Source organism: Papio anubis, chromosome 13, assembly GCF_008728515.1.
Source record: "Papio anubis isolate 15944 chromosome 13, Panubis1.0, whole genome shotgun sequence".
Classification (NCBI taxonomy): Eukaryota; Metazoa; Chordata; class Mammalia; order Primates; family Cercopithecidae; genus Papio; species Papio anubis.
This window is the reverse complement of record NC_044988.1, coordinates 28,740,812-28,755,549: the sequence shown is the minus strand read 5'-3', so window position 1 is coordinate 28,755,549 and position 14,738 is coordinate 28,740,812.

Genomic DNA, 14,738 nt, shown 5'->3' with positions numbered 1-14,738 from the left:
CCTATGGTGGTTCTGGAAGTATTTGGCATTGCAATTGAACAGTCCATATAGTACTTCCTCTTTTAGAAGAAACAAAAAGTCTGTTTTTTAAAGTAATGTTTTTTCTTATGAGAAAAAGATTTAGATAGAATTAGGTTTTATTAATATTAATTTAATGCTATTAGCAATTTCCATGTACTATGTTATGGAAAAGACTGAAGAATACAATTCTGAGAAATATTTTAAAAATTTTAATGGTATAGTCATGTTGAAAGATAAGTGTTGGCCGGGTGTGGTGGCTCACGCCTGTAATCCCAGCACTTTTGGGAGGATGAGGCGGATGGATCATGAGGTCAAGAGATGGAAACCATCCTGGCCAATGTGGTGAAACTCCGTCTCTACTAAAAATACAAAAATTAGCTGGATGTGGTGATGCACGCTTGTAATCCCAGCTACTCAGAAGGCTGAGGCAGGAGAATCGCTTGAACCAGCGAGGCAGTTTGCAGTGAGCCGAGATTGTACCACTGCACTCCAGCCTGGAGACAGAGCGAGACTCTGTCTCAAAAAAAAAAGCTAAATGTTGTAAGTCCTGGTATGATGGTGCCAGCTTCCTTGGGGAAGTACTTCTTTAGTTATGTAGCTAACAAGATCTTTTACTACAGATCTGGATGGCTTTTCAGATAACATAGCAAAAATGATAGCGGAAGATCGTCAAGAACTTAAAATATATATTTTTTAGAAAATATGTATCTATGAATGAATATTTCCTTGATGCTGGTCTCTGCACACATATAATTGGTTACTTGTATGCATTCACTGGGTGTTCAATATGTAAGACAATTACAGATAATGCTGTATTTTCCTTATATGGAAAATTGTTGTAGACCCAGTGACTAAACCTTTCAAAATAAAATATTTTCTATTATGAAAAAAGGAATATCGAAGATGGCCGAATAGGAACAGCTCCAGTCTCCAACTCCCAGCGCCAGCGACACAGAAGACCGGTGATTTCTGCATTTTCAACTGAGGTACTGGGTTCATCTCACTGGGGAGTGCCCGACGATCAGTGCTGGTCAGCTGCTGCAGCCCGACCAGCGAGAGCTGAAGCAGGGCGATGCCTCGCCTCACCTGGGAAGCCCAAGGGGGAAGGGAATCCCTTTTCCTAGCCAGGGGAACTGAGACACACAACACCTGGAAAATCGGGTAACTCCCACCCCAATATTGCGCTTTAAGCAAACAGGCACACCAGGAGATCATATCCCACACCTGGCCGGGAGGGTCCCACGCCCACGGAGCCTCCCTCATTGCTAGCACAGCAGTCTGTGATCTACCGGCAAGGCAGCAGCGAGGCTGGGGGAGGGGCGCCTGCCATTGCTGAGGCTTAAGTAGGTAAACAAAGCTGCTGGGAAGCTCCAACTGGGTGGAGCTCACAGCAGCTCAAGGAAACCTGCCTGTCTCTGTAGACTCCACCTCTGGGGACAGGGCACAGCTACACAACAACAACAACAAAGCAGCAGAAACCTCTGCAGACACAAACGACTCTGTCTGACAGCTTTGAAGAGAGCAGTGGATCTCCCAACACGGAGGCTGAGATCTGAGAACCGACAGACTGCCTGCTCAAGTGGGTCCCTGACCCCTGAGTAGCCTAACTGGGAGACATCCCCCACTAGGGGCAGTCTGACACCCCACACCTCACAGGGTGGAGTACACCCCTGAGAGGAAGCTTCCAAAGCAAGAATCAGACAGGTACACTCGCTGTTCAGAAATATTCTATCCTCTGCAGCCTCTGCTGCTGATACCCAGGCAAACAGGGTCTGGAGTGGACCTCAAGCAATCTCCAACAGACCTACAGCTGAGGGTCCTGACTGTTAGAAGGAAAACTATCAAACAGGAAGGACACCTACACCAAAACCCCATCAGTACATCACCATCATCAAAGACCAGAGGCAGATAAAACCACAAAGATGGGGAGAAAGGGCAGAAAAGCTGGAAATTCAAAAAATAAGAGCACATCTCCCCCGGCAAAGGAGCGCAGCTCATCGCCAGCAACGGATCAAAGCTGGACGGAGAATGACTTTGACGAGATGAGAGAAGAAGGCTTCAGTCCATCAAACTTCTCAGAGCTAAAGGAGGAATTACGTACCCAGTGCAAAGAAACTAAAAATCTTGAAAAAAAAGTGGAAGAATTGACGGCTAGAGTAATTAATGCAGAGAAGGTCATAAACGAAATGAAAGAGATGAAAATCATGACACGAGAAATACGTGACAAATGCACAAGCTTCAGTAACTGACTCGATCAAATGGAAGAAAGAGTATCAGCGATTGAGGATCAAATGAATGAAATGAAGCGAGAAGAGAAACCAAAAGAAAAAAGAAGAAAAAGAAATGAACAAAGCCTGCAAGAAGTATGGGATTATGTAAAAAGACCAAATCTACGTCTGATTGGGGTGCCTGAAAGTGAGGGGGAAAATGGAACCAAGTTGGAAAACACTCTTCAGGATATCATCCAGGAGAACTTCCCCAACCTAGTAGGGCAGGCCAACATTCAAATCCAGGAAATACAGAGAACGCCACAAAGATACTCCTCGAGAAGAGCAACTCCAAGACACATAATTGCCAGATTCACCAAAGTTGAAATGAAGGAAAAAATCTTAAGGGCAGCCAGAGAGAAAGGTCGGGTTACCCACAAAGGGAAGCCCATCAGACTCACAGCAGATCTCTCGGCAGAAACTCTCCAAGCCAGAAGAGAGTGGGGGCCAATATTCAACATTCTTAAAGAAAAGAATTTTCAACCCAGAATTTCATATCCAGCCAAACTAAGTTTCATAAGTGAAGGAGAAATAAAATCCTTTACAGATAAGCAAATGCTTAGAGATTTTGTCACCACTAGGCCTGCCTTACAAGAGACCCTGAAGGAAGTATTAAACATGGAAAGGAACAACCGGTACCAGCCATCTCAAAAACATGCCAAAATGTAAAGACCATCGAGGCTAGGAAGAAACTATATCAACTAATGAGCAAAATAACCAGTTAATATCATAATGGCAGGATCAAGTTCACACATAACAATCTTAACCTTAAATGTAAATGGACTAAATGCTCCAATTAAGAGACACAGACTGGCAAACTGGATAAAGAGTCAAGACCCATCAGTCTGCTGTATTCAGGAGACCCATCTCACACGCAGAGACATACATAGGCTCAAAATAAAGGGATGGAGGAAGATTTACCAAGCAAATGGAGAACAAAAAAAAGCGGGGGTTGCAATCCTAGTCTCTGATAAAACAGACTTTAAACCATCAAAAATCAAAAGAGACAAAGAAGGCCATTACATAATGGTAAAGGGATCAATTCAACAGGAAGAGCTAACTATCCTAAATATATATGCACCCAATACAGGAGCACCCAGATTCATAAAGCAAGTCCTTAGAGACTTACAAAGAGACTTAGACTCCCATACAATAATAATGGGAGACTTCAACACTCCACTGTCAACATTAGACAGATCAACGAGACAGAAAGTTAACAAGGATATCCAGGAATTGAACTCATCTCTGCAGCAAGCAGACCTAATAGACATCTATAGAACTCTCCACCCCAAATCAACAGAATATACATTCTTCTCAGCACCACATCGTACTTATTCCAAAATTGACCACGTAATTGGAAGTAAAGCACTCCTCAGCAAATGTACAAGAACAGAAATTATTACAAACTGTCTCTCAGACCACAGTGCAATCAAACTAGAACTCAGGACTAAGAAACTCAATCAAAACCGCTCAACTACATGGAAACTGAACAACCTGCTCCTGAATGACTACTGGGTACATAACGAAATGAAGGCAGAAATAAAGATGTTCTTTGAAACCAATGAGAACAAAGATACCACATACCAGAATCTCTGGGACACATTTAAAGCAGTGTGTAGAGGGAAATTTATAGCACTAAATGCCCACAAGAGAAAGCAGGAAAGATCTAAAATTGACACTCTAACATCGCAATTAAAAGAATTAGAGAAGCAAGAGCAAACACATTCGAAAGCTAGCAGAAGGCTAGAAATAACTAAGATCAGAGCAGAACTGAAGGAGATAGAGACACAAAAAACCCTCCAAAAAATCAATGAATCCAGGAGTTGGTTTTTTGAAAAGATCAACAAAATTGACAGACCACTAGCAAGACTAATAAAGAAGAAAAGAGAGAAGAATCAAATCGACGCAATTAAAAATGATAAAGGGGATATCACCACCGACCCCACAGAAATACAAACTACCATCAGAGAATACTATAAACACCTCTACGCAAATAAACTGGAAAACCTAGAAGAAATGGATAATTTCCTGGACACTTACACTCTTCCAAGACTAAACCAGGAAGAAGTTGAATCCCTGAATAGACCAATAGTAGGCTCTGAAATTGAGGCAATAATTAATAGCCTACCAACCAAAAAAAGTCCAGGACCAGATGGATTCACAGCTGAATTCTACCAGAGGTATAAGGAGGAGTTGGTACCATTCCTTCTGAAACTATTCCAATCAATAGAAAAAGAGGGAATCCTCCCTAACTCATTTTATGAGGCCAACATCATCCTGATACCAAAGCCTGGCAGAGACACAACAAAAAAAGAGAATTTTAGACCAATATCCCTGATGAACATCGATGCAAAAATCCTCAATAAAATACTGGCAAACCGGATTCAACAACACATCAAAAAGCTTATCCACCATGATCAAGTGGGCTTCATCCCTGGGATGCAAGGCTGGTTCAACATTCGCAAATCAATAAACATAATCCAGCGTATAAACAGAACCAAAGACAAGAACCACATGATTATCTCAATAGATGCAGAAAAGGCTTTTGACAAAATTCAACAGCCCTTCATGCTAAAAACGCTCAATAAATTCGGTGTTGATGGAACGTACCTCAAAATAATAAGAGCTATTTATGACAAACCCACAGCCAATATCATACTGAATGGGCAAAAACTGGAAAAATTCCCTTTGAAAACTGGCACAAGACAGGGATGCCCTCTCTCACCACTCCTATTCAACATAGTGTTGGAAGTTCTGGCTAGGGCAATTAGGCAAGAGAAAGAAATCAGGGGTATTCAGTTAGGAAAAGAAGAAGTCAAACTGTCCCTGTTTGCAGATGACATGATTGTATATTTAGAAAACCCCATTGTCTCAGCCCAAAATCTCCTTAAGCTGATAAGCAACTTCAGCAAAGTCTCAGGATACAAAATTAATGTGCAAAAATCACAAGCATTCTTATACACCAATAACAGACAAACACAGAGCCAAATCAGGAATGAACTTCCATTCACAATTGCTTCAAAGAGAATCAAATACCTAGGAATCCAACTTACAAGGGATGTAAAGGACCTCTTCAAGGAGAACTACAAACCACTGCTCAGTGAAATAAAAGAGGACACAAACAAATGGAAGAACATACCATGCTCATGGATAGGAAGAATCAATATTGTGAAAATGGCCATACTGCCCAAGGTAATCTATAGATTCAATGCCATCCCCATCAAGCTACCAATGAGTTTCTTCACAGAATTGGAAAAAACTGCTTTAAAGTTCATATGGAACCAAAAAAGAGCCCGCATCTCCAAGACAATCCTAAGTCAAAAGAACAAAGCTGGAGGCATCATGCTACCTGACTTCAAACTATACTACAAGGCTACAGTAACCAAAACAGCATGGTACTGGTACCAAAACAGAGATATAGACCAATGGAACAGAACAGAGTCCTCAGAAATAATACCACACATCTACAGCCATCTGATCTTTGACAAACCTGAGAAAAACAAGAAATGGGGAAAGGATTCCCTATTTAATAAATGGTGCTGGGAAAATTGGCTAGCCATAAGTAGAAAGCTGAAAATGGATCCTTTCCTTACTCCTTATACGAAAATTAATTCAAGATGGATTAGAGACTTAAATCTTAGACCTAATACCATAAAAATCCTAGAGGAAAACCTAGGTAGTACCATTCAGGACATAGGCATGGGCAAAGACTTCATGTCTAAAACACCAAAAGCAACGGCAGCAAAAGCCAAAATTGACAAATGGGATCTCATTAAACTAAAGAGCTTCTGCACAGCAAAAGAAACTACCATCAGAGTGAACAGGCAACCTACAGAATGGGAGAAAATTTTTGCAATCTACTCATCTGACAAAGGGCTAATATCCAGAACCTACAAAGAACTCCAACAAATTTACAAGAAAAAAACAAACAACCCCATCAAAAAGTGGGCAAAGGATATGAACAGACATTTCTCAAAAGAAGACATTCATACAGCCAACAGACATATGAAAAAATGCTCATCATCACTGGCCATCAGAGAAATGCAAATCAAAACCACAATGAGATACCATCTCACACCAGTTAGAATGGCGATCATTAAAAAGTCAGGAAACAACAGGTGCTGGAGAGGATGTGGAGAAATAGGAACACTTTTACACTGTTGGTGGGATTGTAAACTAGTTCAACCATTATGGAAAACAGTATGGCGATTCCTCAAGGATCTAGAACTAGATGTACCATATGACCCAGCCATCCCATTACTGGGGATATACCCAAAGGATTATAAATTATGCTGCTCTAAAGACACATGCACACGTATGTTTATTGCAGCACTATTCACAATAGCAAAGACTTGGAATCAACCCAAATGTCCATCAGTGACAGATTGGATTAAGAAAATGTGGCACATATACACCATGGAATACTATGCAGCCATCAAAAAGGATGAGTTTGCGTCCTTTGTAGGGACATGGATGCAGCTGGAAACCATCATTCTTAGCAAACTATCACAAGAACAGAAAACCAAACACTGCATGTTCTCACTCATAGGTGGGAACTGAACAATGAGATCACTCGGACTCAGGAAGGGGAACATCACACACCGGGGCCTATCATGGGGAGGGGGGAGGGGGGAGGGATTGCATTGGGAGTTATACCTGATGTAAATGACGAGTTGATGGGTGCAGCAGACCAACATGGCACAAGTATACATATGTAACAAACCTGCATGTTATGCACATGTACCCTACAACTTAAAATATAATAATAATAAATAAATTTAAAAAAAAAGAAAAAAGGAATATCTAATGACAAGAGAAATTCTGTTAGATAAGTTGCTTTTGACTGTAAGTAACAGAAAAATTTAAACAGCATACACAATATAGCTATTTATTTTATCATCTATCAAGATGTACAGGTTGGGAATGGTTGCAGCATTGGTTAATTCAGAAGCTTAACAAAGGAACAGCAGTCCTGGTTCTGAGCTTGCTCATCAGGCTTGCTCCCTCATCAGCCATGTTTGCAAATTGGTTGCCATTGTTTAAGATACATTCAGACAATACCCTGATTTGAAAAGGGAAATTTCTTTCTACAAGTCATTTTTTTTAAAGAGCAAAGAAACTTTTCCTAGAAGTTCCCCATGGACTTCCCTGATGTCTTTTTGGCCAGAATAATGTCACATGCTTACTCCCAAGTCAATCACCGACAAGGTGAGAGGAATGATTAAGAATGACCCAGACCAATTAAGTTTCATTCCCTCAGGCTGGAGAAGGTCCCAGCTTTCCCCATAGCACATGGCTGTCCTATGTCTCAGCAAAATCAGGGTTGGCTTACAAACCAGAATGGAGAGAATCGGCTGTTAACTAGACTACTGTCAGGTAATAAACAGTAAATGCAATATATTTCCATTTGTATAAAGAAAAGTGAATATAGATAGGTCTATAAAGAATAAAAGCCTATGCATATTTAAAAATATTATTCATGTTGTTGGGATTATAGAAAATATTTATTTTTCTTGTGTCTGCTTTTCTTTTTTTCCTAAATGTTCTGCAATGAATCTGTAATATATTCGAAGTCTATTTGTGCCCTCCCCCCTACAAAAACATATCTAAGAAATGTTATTTCAAAATAAAACATTTATAGTCCTTGCCAGGTCTTTTTATTTTTTTTAAGTAAGTATTAAGAGTAGTTATGTAAGATCAAACCCAGAGGTTTCATTCAGTTGAGGCTAGAATCTGTCTGATGCAGCCTCCAAAGACATGGAGCCTCCTGCACTCACATGAGTCCCAGGACCCTGAGGCCCGACAGAGATGTCAGCAACTTTATCCCAGGGGCTACTCTTGCTGCTTGGAAGACGGTGTCCTGTGACTTACCTTCCCAAACTGGAAGGTTGGACAGTACAAACCAGATTCTAAACCAGTCCTCAGTATCAAGGCCAAGAAGACACCACAGACCTGTCTAGGGAACAGGGTTACACTGAGACTTTCGGCTCCACCGCAAGCAGGAAGACAGAGCTGGAGGAATGAAAACAGAAGGCACGGCAAAGAAGACAATTAAAGAGCAACGAAGTCACTCTATACCTCTAGACACATGTCCAATAACCTGGCATAAAAGCACATGCATTTTGTGACCAAGTTGGATTGGAATTCTATCCTGGTGTACTCTGCACGTCACCTGTAGACACTTCTCAGCCTGTACCTGGGATTCAAAAAGATGAGGGTGATCAAGAATGAGGAAAGATATTTCTGCAGCCAAAGCAGGGACAGTCCACATTCACTCACCAAATCTCTGACCCTCTGCATGAAACCCCAATGGCCGCCTCCAGCCCAGTCCCGGCGGCACAGAGCAGGCAGTGCCCTCAAGGAGATGAGAGACACAACCCGAGTGGAAAAGACTCGAGCTTTAGAGCAACACAGACCTCAGCTCCAATCGGATGTCACCAACCGCTAGTTGTGCAAACTTGGGAAAGCCACTTCACCATCCTGTGCCTCACTTTCTTCACGTGTAAAATGGGAATAAGGCTGTTTAAGTATTCATTGAGTTCGCTTATGCAAAGTGTGACAAACCTCAGCTCAGCATAACTGAGTGAAGAAGCTAGAAGGGCAGTAATGGCCGCCAAATGCACCTCCAACAGCCACCCAGGAAATCCCGCTCTTGCTTTCACCTCAGACTCTGGGCACACAAATTAATCAACAGCTCTGAGGCCAGAAGTCTGGAGCTGTCAGATTCACTCTTCTGGATTGAACTTTTAATGGAGGTAGGTCACTGGGGCTTGCTCTTGCCAGATAAATAAATGGCACTTTAAAAATTATACCCAGCTAACATCACCTGCTCACAGCCACACCACCTGGTGCTGGGGAAGCGAGCTCTGACTCCGAACAACAAATCACGCCTGAGGGGCCTGAACAGAGAACGTAAGGTTAAATCACCGGAACCACATATCCATCTGCAACGGACTGTGTGGGTGGTGTGCATGAAAAGAATAGAGAAGAAGGAAGAAAGGAGAAGCTGCAGGAGGCAGAAACGGGAGAGGAGGCTCTGTCTTAGAGTAGCTGCGACTTTGATATCTCTCTGTTTTTGGAAACGCTCTCTGCTGCTACTTGTTTGGGAGTTCAGCACAGCTAGAGAAATGGCTCATGAAGCTTGAGGTGAGGCGCCGATGAATTCCCTCTAATGAAAATCCCTGAACCATCAAAGTGCTTCATTAGTTCCACACAAGACCTCCAAGGCGTGCAATGGACGCACGGGCTCTTCAGTGAAAAGATTATTCCGCGTGTGCTCATCTGGACACTGAATTCTGGTTTAATCACTATTAAAACTGTCCTGAGAGAAAATGGGGCATGTGAAAATGAGAACACTCAAGGTCATATTAATCCGCATTGTTTAGAGTGAAAAGTGTAGCTCATACAAAGCTTGCCTGGCTACTGAAACCACTTCATTAAAAAAAACATGGCCAATATGTCCAAGCCTTTGTACTTCCTTTTTTTGTAATCTAAAATGTTTTGGTTTGTTTTAGTATTTTATCTAAGAAAAAGAATGTGTTTGGGGCCAGGTGCAGTGGCTCACGCCTGCAATTCCAGCACTTTGGGAGGCCGAAGTGGGTAGATCACCTGAGGTCAGGAGTTCTAGACCAGCCTGGCTGGCATGGTAAAACCCTGTCTCTACTAAAAATACAAAAGTTAGCCAGGCATGGTGGCACAAGCCTGTAATCCCAGCTACTTGGGAGGCTGAGGCAGGGGAATTGCTGGAACCTGGGAGGTGGAGGTTACAGTGAGCCGAGATTGCGCCACTGCACTCCAGCCTGGGTGACAGAGCGATATTCTCCGTCTCAAAAAGAAAAAAACAAAAAACAAAAAAAGCAAATAAAAAGAGTGTGTTTGTAAATTTTCAAGATATTTTACAAGTTTGTGTTTTGATGATGGTGAATTTGTGATATCTAATATTATCACTTGATAATAGTGATGGTGCAATAGCCAGAGAGTTCAAACCTTCTGCTTGCAAACTGGGAAACTGAGACCCAGAGAGATGAAAGGACTTACCCAGGTCACAAAAATTGCCACTGGCTGACCTAGGTCTGGAGCCCAGGGCTCTGTGTAAATATGTAAATATTTATGGGTTCAGGTATGTGTTTATTAATTTTTAAGTAGTAACTAATCTTCATCTCAGAGTAAGTACGTGTCCATATTTTAAATAGTCAAACAGCACTATGTGGTTTATAACAGAAAACAGTGGTCTCAAACCCTAAATGCAGCTCCTCAGAGGCAACTCCTTTCAAGTCTGTCCCATGCTTCCTCTGACACATGCCTCCCTTTTTTTTTTTTTTGAGATGGAGTCTCGCTCTGTTGCCCAGGCTGGAGTGCAGTGGTGCAATCCCAGCTAATTTTTCATATTTTTAGTAGAGACCGGGTTTGGCCATGTTGGCCAGGCTGGTCTCGAACTCGGGACCTCAGGAGATCCACCTGACTTGGTCTCCCAAAGTTCTGGGATTACAGGTGTAAGCCATCACGCATGGCTGCCTCCATATTTTAAAATAACCTACTGAGAGTAGATTTCTTGTTTTACCAATTTTAGGCATAATCTATTGATATCCTAATTTGAAAAACGAAGAGTTAGCTTCTCCTAACTTCTTCTCCCCCGTTCTACCTATATTTGGCAGTTATTTTGAAATTTCTGATTCAATCGGTAATTAGTAAATAAATTATTACAACCCTGCAAATCTTCTCTGCTGAGTCTATTATGACTTCATTTTTTTTCTTGTTGAATTTTTTTCTTGTTTATGGTGTTAGTAATTACCTTACATATACATTTTTCCTTTTGCTTAGCTGTGTACTGTCATGAATTCTTCTCAAACTCTCCAACAGAATGTACTCTCCCTCTCAGCACTATTTTCTGTACACGTCTGGTTCCCTAGCAGTTTTAACACTGTTCCTGATTATGTCTCCCTTTGAGTCCTGTTCTTCTGCTGCAGACTAGCCAGTTACTTACAAGGCTCTGCCCAGTCTTCAAGCTGGGAAAACCCTTCACAGGAATCCCCTCCGTCTTAGGTTGAAGTCTCCTGTTTCCTAGACCACATGTATTCTTCTTGGACAAATTATTCATTGATTTTGGTGAAGTACTGCCAGAGAAAAGATGCACAGCATACAAATTTTTGTGAAAATAACTGCATTCTACCCTCATACTCAATTGATAGTTTGGCTAGGTATTGACTTTTCTACCTAACTGATAATTTAGTTGTATCTAAACGTTTCCTTCAGAAATCTGAAGGCTTTGCTCCTTAGATATCTAGCTTCCAGTGTTGCATTTCGGAATTCTGATGTCATTCGGATTCCCATTTTTTGAAATATAATATGTTTCCAGAATATTATCTTTATCCCTTTGGAGAGGAAAAATGTATTGAATATTTATTATGTATTAGACCTAATTCAAAGCGAGGCACTTTTCTTGATAGTCCTTACCAAAAAAAAAACAAAAAAACAAAAAAAACTGAAGTGAAAATTACTTTTCCTCTTTTTCAGTAATGGAATTGAAACTCAGGGAGGGTATGTAATCTGCCTGATGCATGGGGCCTGTCACTGTAGGTTATGCTGTAGTGACAACCCCAAAACCTCACAAAACTTGCTCATGCATATTATATGTTTGACATGAGTTATTAGCAGTCTCAGCTTATCAAAGTCACTCAGGAACGCTAGTTCTGGAGGTTCTAACGACATGTGCATCCATGCTCAACGCTGCAGGGAAAAGGAAACATGGCAAGTCACTTAACGGTCGTCAAAGTTTCTGCTTGAAAGTAACACAGGCCACTTCTTTCCATGTTCAGTTGCCTAAACCCTGTGACATGGCCACATGTAACTTTAAAGGGAGAGGTAGTATTTCCATGAGGGAATGCCTTTCTGGCAGTTTTCTGTAAATGTATATGTTTTTCCAAATCCCAAGTCCCAGTGAAAGTTAGTCGACAAATTGGGAAAACAGAAAATGAGTATTATCATTCTTCCATAAAAATTAAAGAATAGGAATCAACATAGACAGTTGATTTAAAAAGCAAGACCAGGCCGAGGCGGGTGGATCACGAGGTCAGGAGATCGAGACCATCCTGGCTAACATGGTGAAACCCCGTCTCTACTAAAAATACAAAAAAATAGCCGGGCGAGGTGGCGGGCGCCTGTAGTCCCAGCTACTCGGAGGCTGAGGCGGGAGAATGGCGTGAACCCAGGAGGCGGAGCTTGCAGTGAGCCGAGATCGCGCCACTGCACTCCAGCCTGGGCGACACAGCGAGACTCCGTCTCAAAAAAAAAAAAAAAAAAAAAAAAAAAAAAAAAAACCAAGACCAAAAAACGCTAATGTGCAAAATCAAAGGTTAAGGTCAACATTTCCGGGAACCAGGATAGGAGGATGGACTAGAGAAGTGAGAATCATCTAATCAGTCTTGCTTGTAGCATTGTTATATTGTAAGTGTGTATTCATGACTTTGGCTGCTGGATGACTCATTCTTGCAAATAAAATAAACATCGGTAAGTTTGTAGGTGTAGTGTACTTCATACAAATCCTATGAGTGATGTTCTAAGAAACCAGTTTTGAAAACAAATGTCCTTAAATTGGCAGTTTCAATGCATGGTTCTATTTAGTGCTGTTAACTTTGCCAAGGGATCTGAATGTTATATTATTTGAATATAATCCAGTAATGTTGACTAGTGTTTTTCAGTTTTTGAATATTCCCTCCAGGCTACAGTTCTTTGTAAATATTTTAACTGAAGAAATGCAAGGAGCAGATGATACGAATGTTGTGGAAGACTCTGACAGGAAATAAGAGACTGAACAAAAACCTGAATTAGCAAAAGCAGTATCAATTTCAATCGCAAAATCAAAACTAGAGCTAGCAGACAAGAAAAACAAATATTTTTATTTTCATTATTTAAAAAGCAAATAACTTACATGAAGCAATAGGTGTTCTAAAGCTCAGCTTGAAGATGCTTTTGGATGCACTCCTCACAATTGAACAAATGTCCATGCAAGACAGGAAACTGTCTAGACAAATAATTCTTTGTGTGTTCTACATTTTCATTTTAATAATGATAACTTATAGAAATATTTGTGGTAATATATTTCATTTTAGTAATAATTTTTACTTGCTATTTATCTTATGTTATTGTCTCCATCTTTTAATATTTTCTAGTATCAGATGTCTATATAAAGATTATTTTTACATGTTATTGAAACATATATTCTTGTTGCAATAAATCAATTCACAGTAATAATAAGCCATGCATTTATTATTATGTCATTTCTAATAGAAAACTTCTGATAGCATAACTCTATCACAGAAAGATGACTTAGTATTCACTATAATGGCTGCTAATTATTATACAAATACATGTAAAAAAAAGCTCATGAAAAACAAAGAATAATTTATGATTTCAGGATTCCTGAGAACTAAAAATCCTGACTTGTTCCCCAATCCCAAAGATCTATGCCTCTTGGAAATTTGAAAACACTAAGCAGTGCAAGATATAGTACTAACAAATGCCTGAAATGACCACAGCCAGAAATATTTGGTGAATAGTACTAAGTACAACCCAAATGGTAGTGCCAGAATCCAAATCCAACTTTCTTATTCCAGAACTCATGTTTTGACTTCTCAAAACTTCCTCTATTGTCACTGATTGTATATTAGTATTTGTTTGCTCATTCGATTATTCCAGGATTCATTCATTTATCCAACAAGTATTTGCTAAGCCCCATGTGAATAGGAATCACATTGGTCTCATACAGTGATGTTCAATAAGTATTTATTGAATACCTGACTACCAGACACTAAAGGTATTATAGCATGAAACAGTAGTCCTAAAAGAATGAGGCACAGGATAGGCCACTTTTGATTGGGAATAGAAGGTAAAATCTAGAAAACAGTGGGACAATTAAGATCTAGAGTGGGGTAGGCCGGGCACAGTGGCTCATGCCTGTAATCCTAGCACTTCGGGAGGCCAAAGTGGGTGGATCACCTGAGGTCAGGAGATCCAGACCAGCCTGGCCAACATGGTGAAACCCCATCTCTACTAAAAATACAAAAATTAGCCAGTCGTGATATCAGGCACCTGTAATCCCAGCTACTCGGGAGGCTAAAGCAGAAGAATGGCTAGAACACGAGAGGTGGAGGTTGCAGTGAGCAGAGATGGTGCCTGGGAGACAGAGAGAGAGTCTGTCAAAAAAAAAAAGAAAAAAAAAGAAAAGAAAAAGAAAAAAGAAAAAGCAAAAATAGAGTGTGGTAGATGGCTTCTGAAGTCACACCTAGAAATGTAAATGTGCAGAAGGAAGGAGGGAAAGAAGGAAAGAAGGAAGGAAGGAAGGAAGGAAGGAAGGAAGGAAGGAAGGAAGGAAAGAAAGAAAGAAAGTCCTAAAATGAAGCAGATGGGCTTCTAAAAGAAAGATGAGAGCTTGCCAAGACATACAACACACTG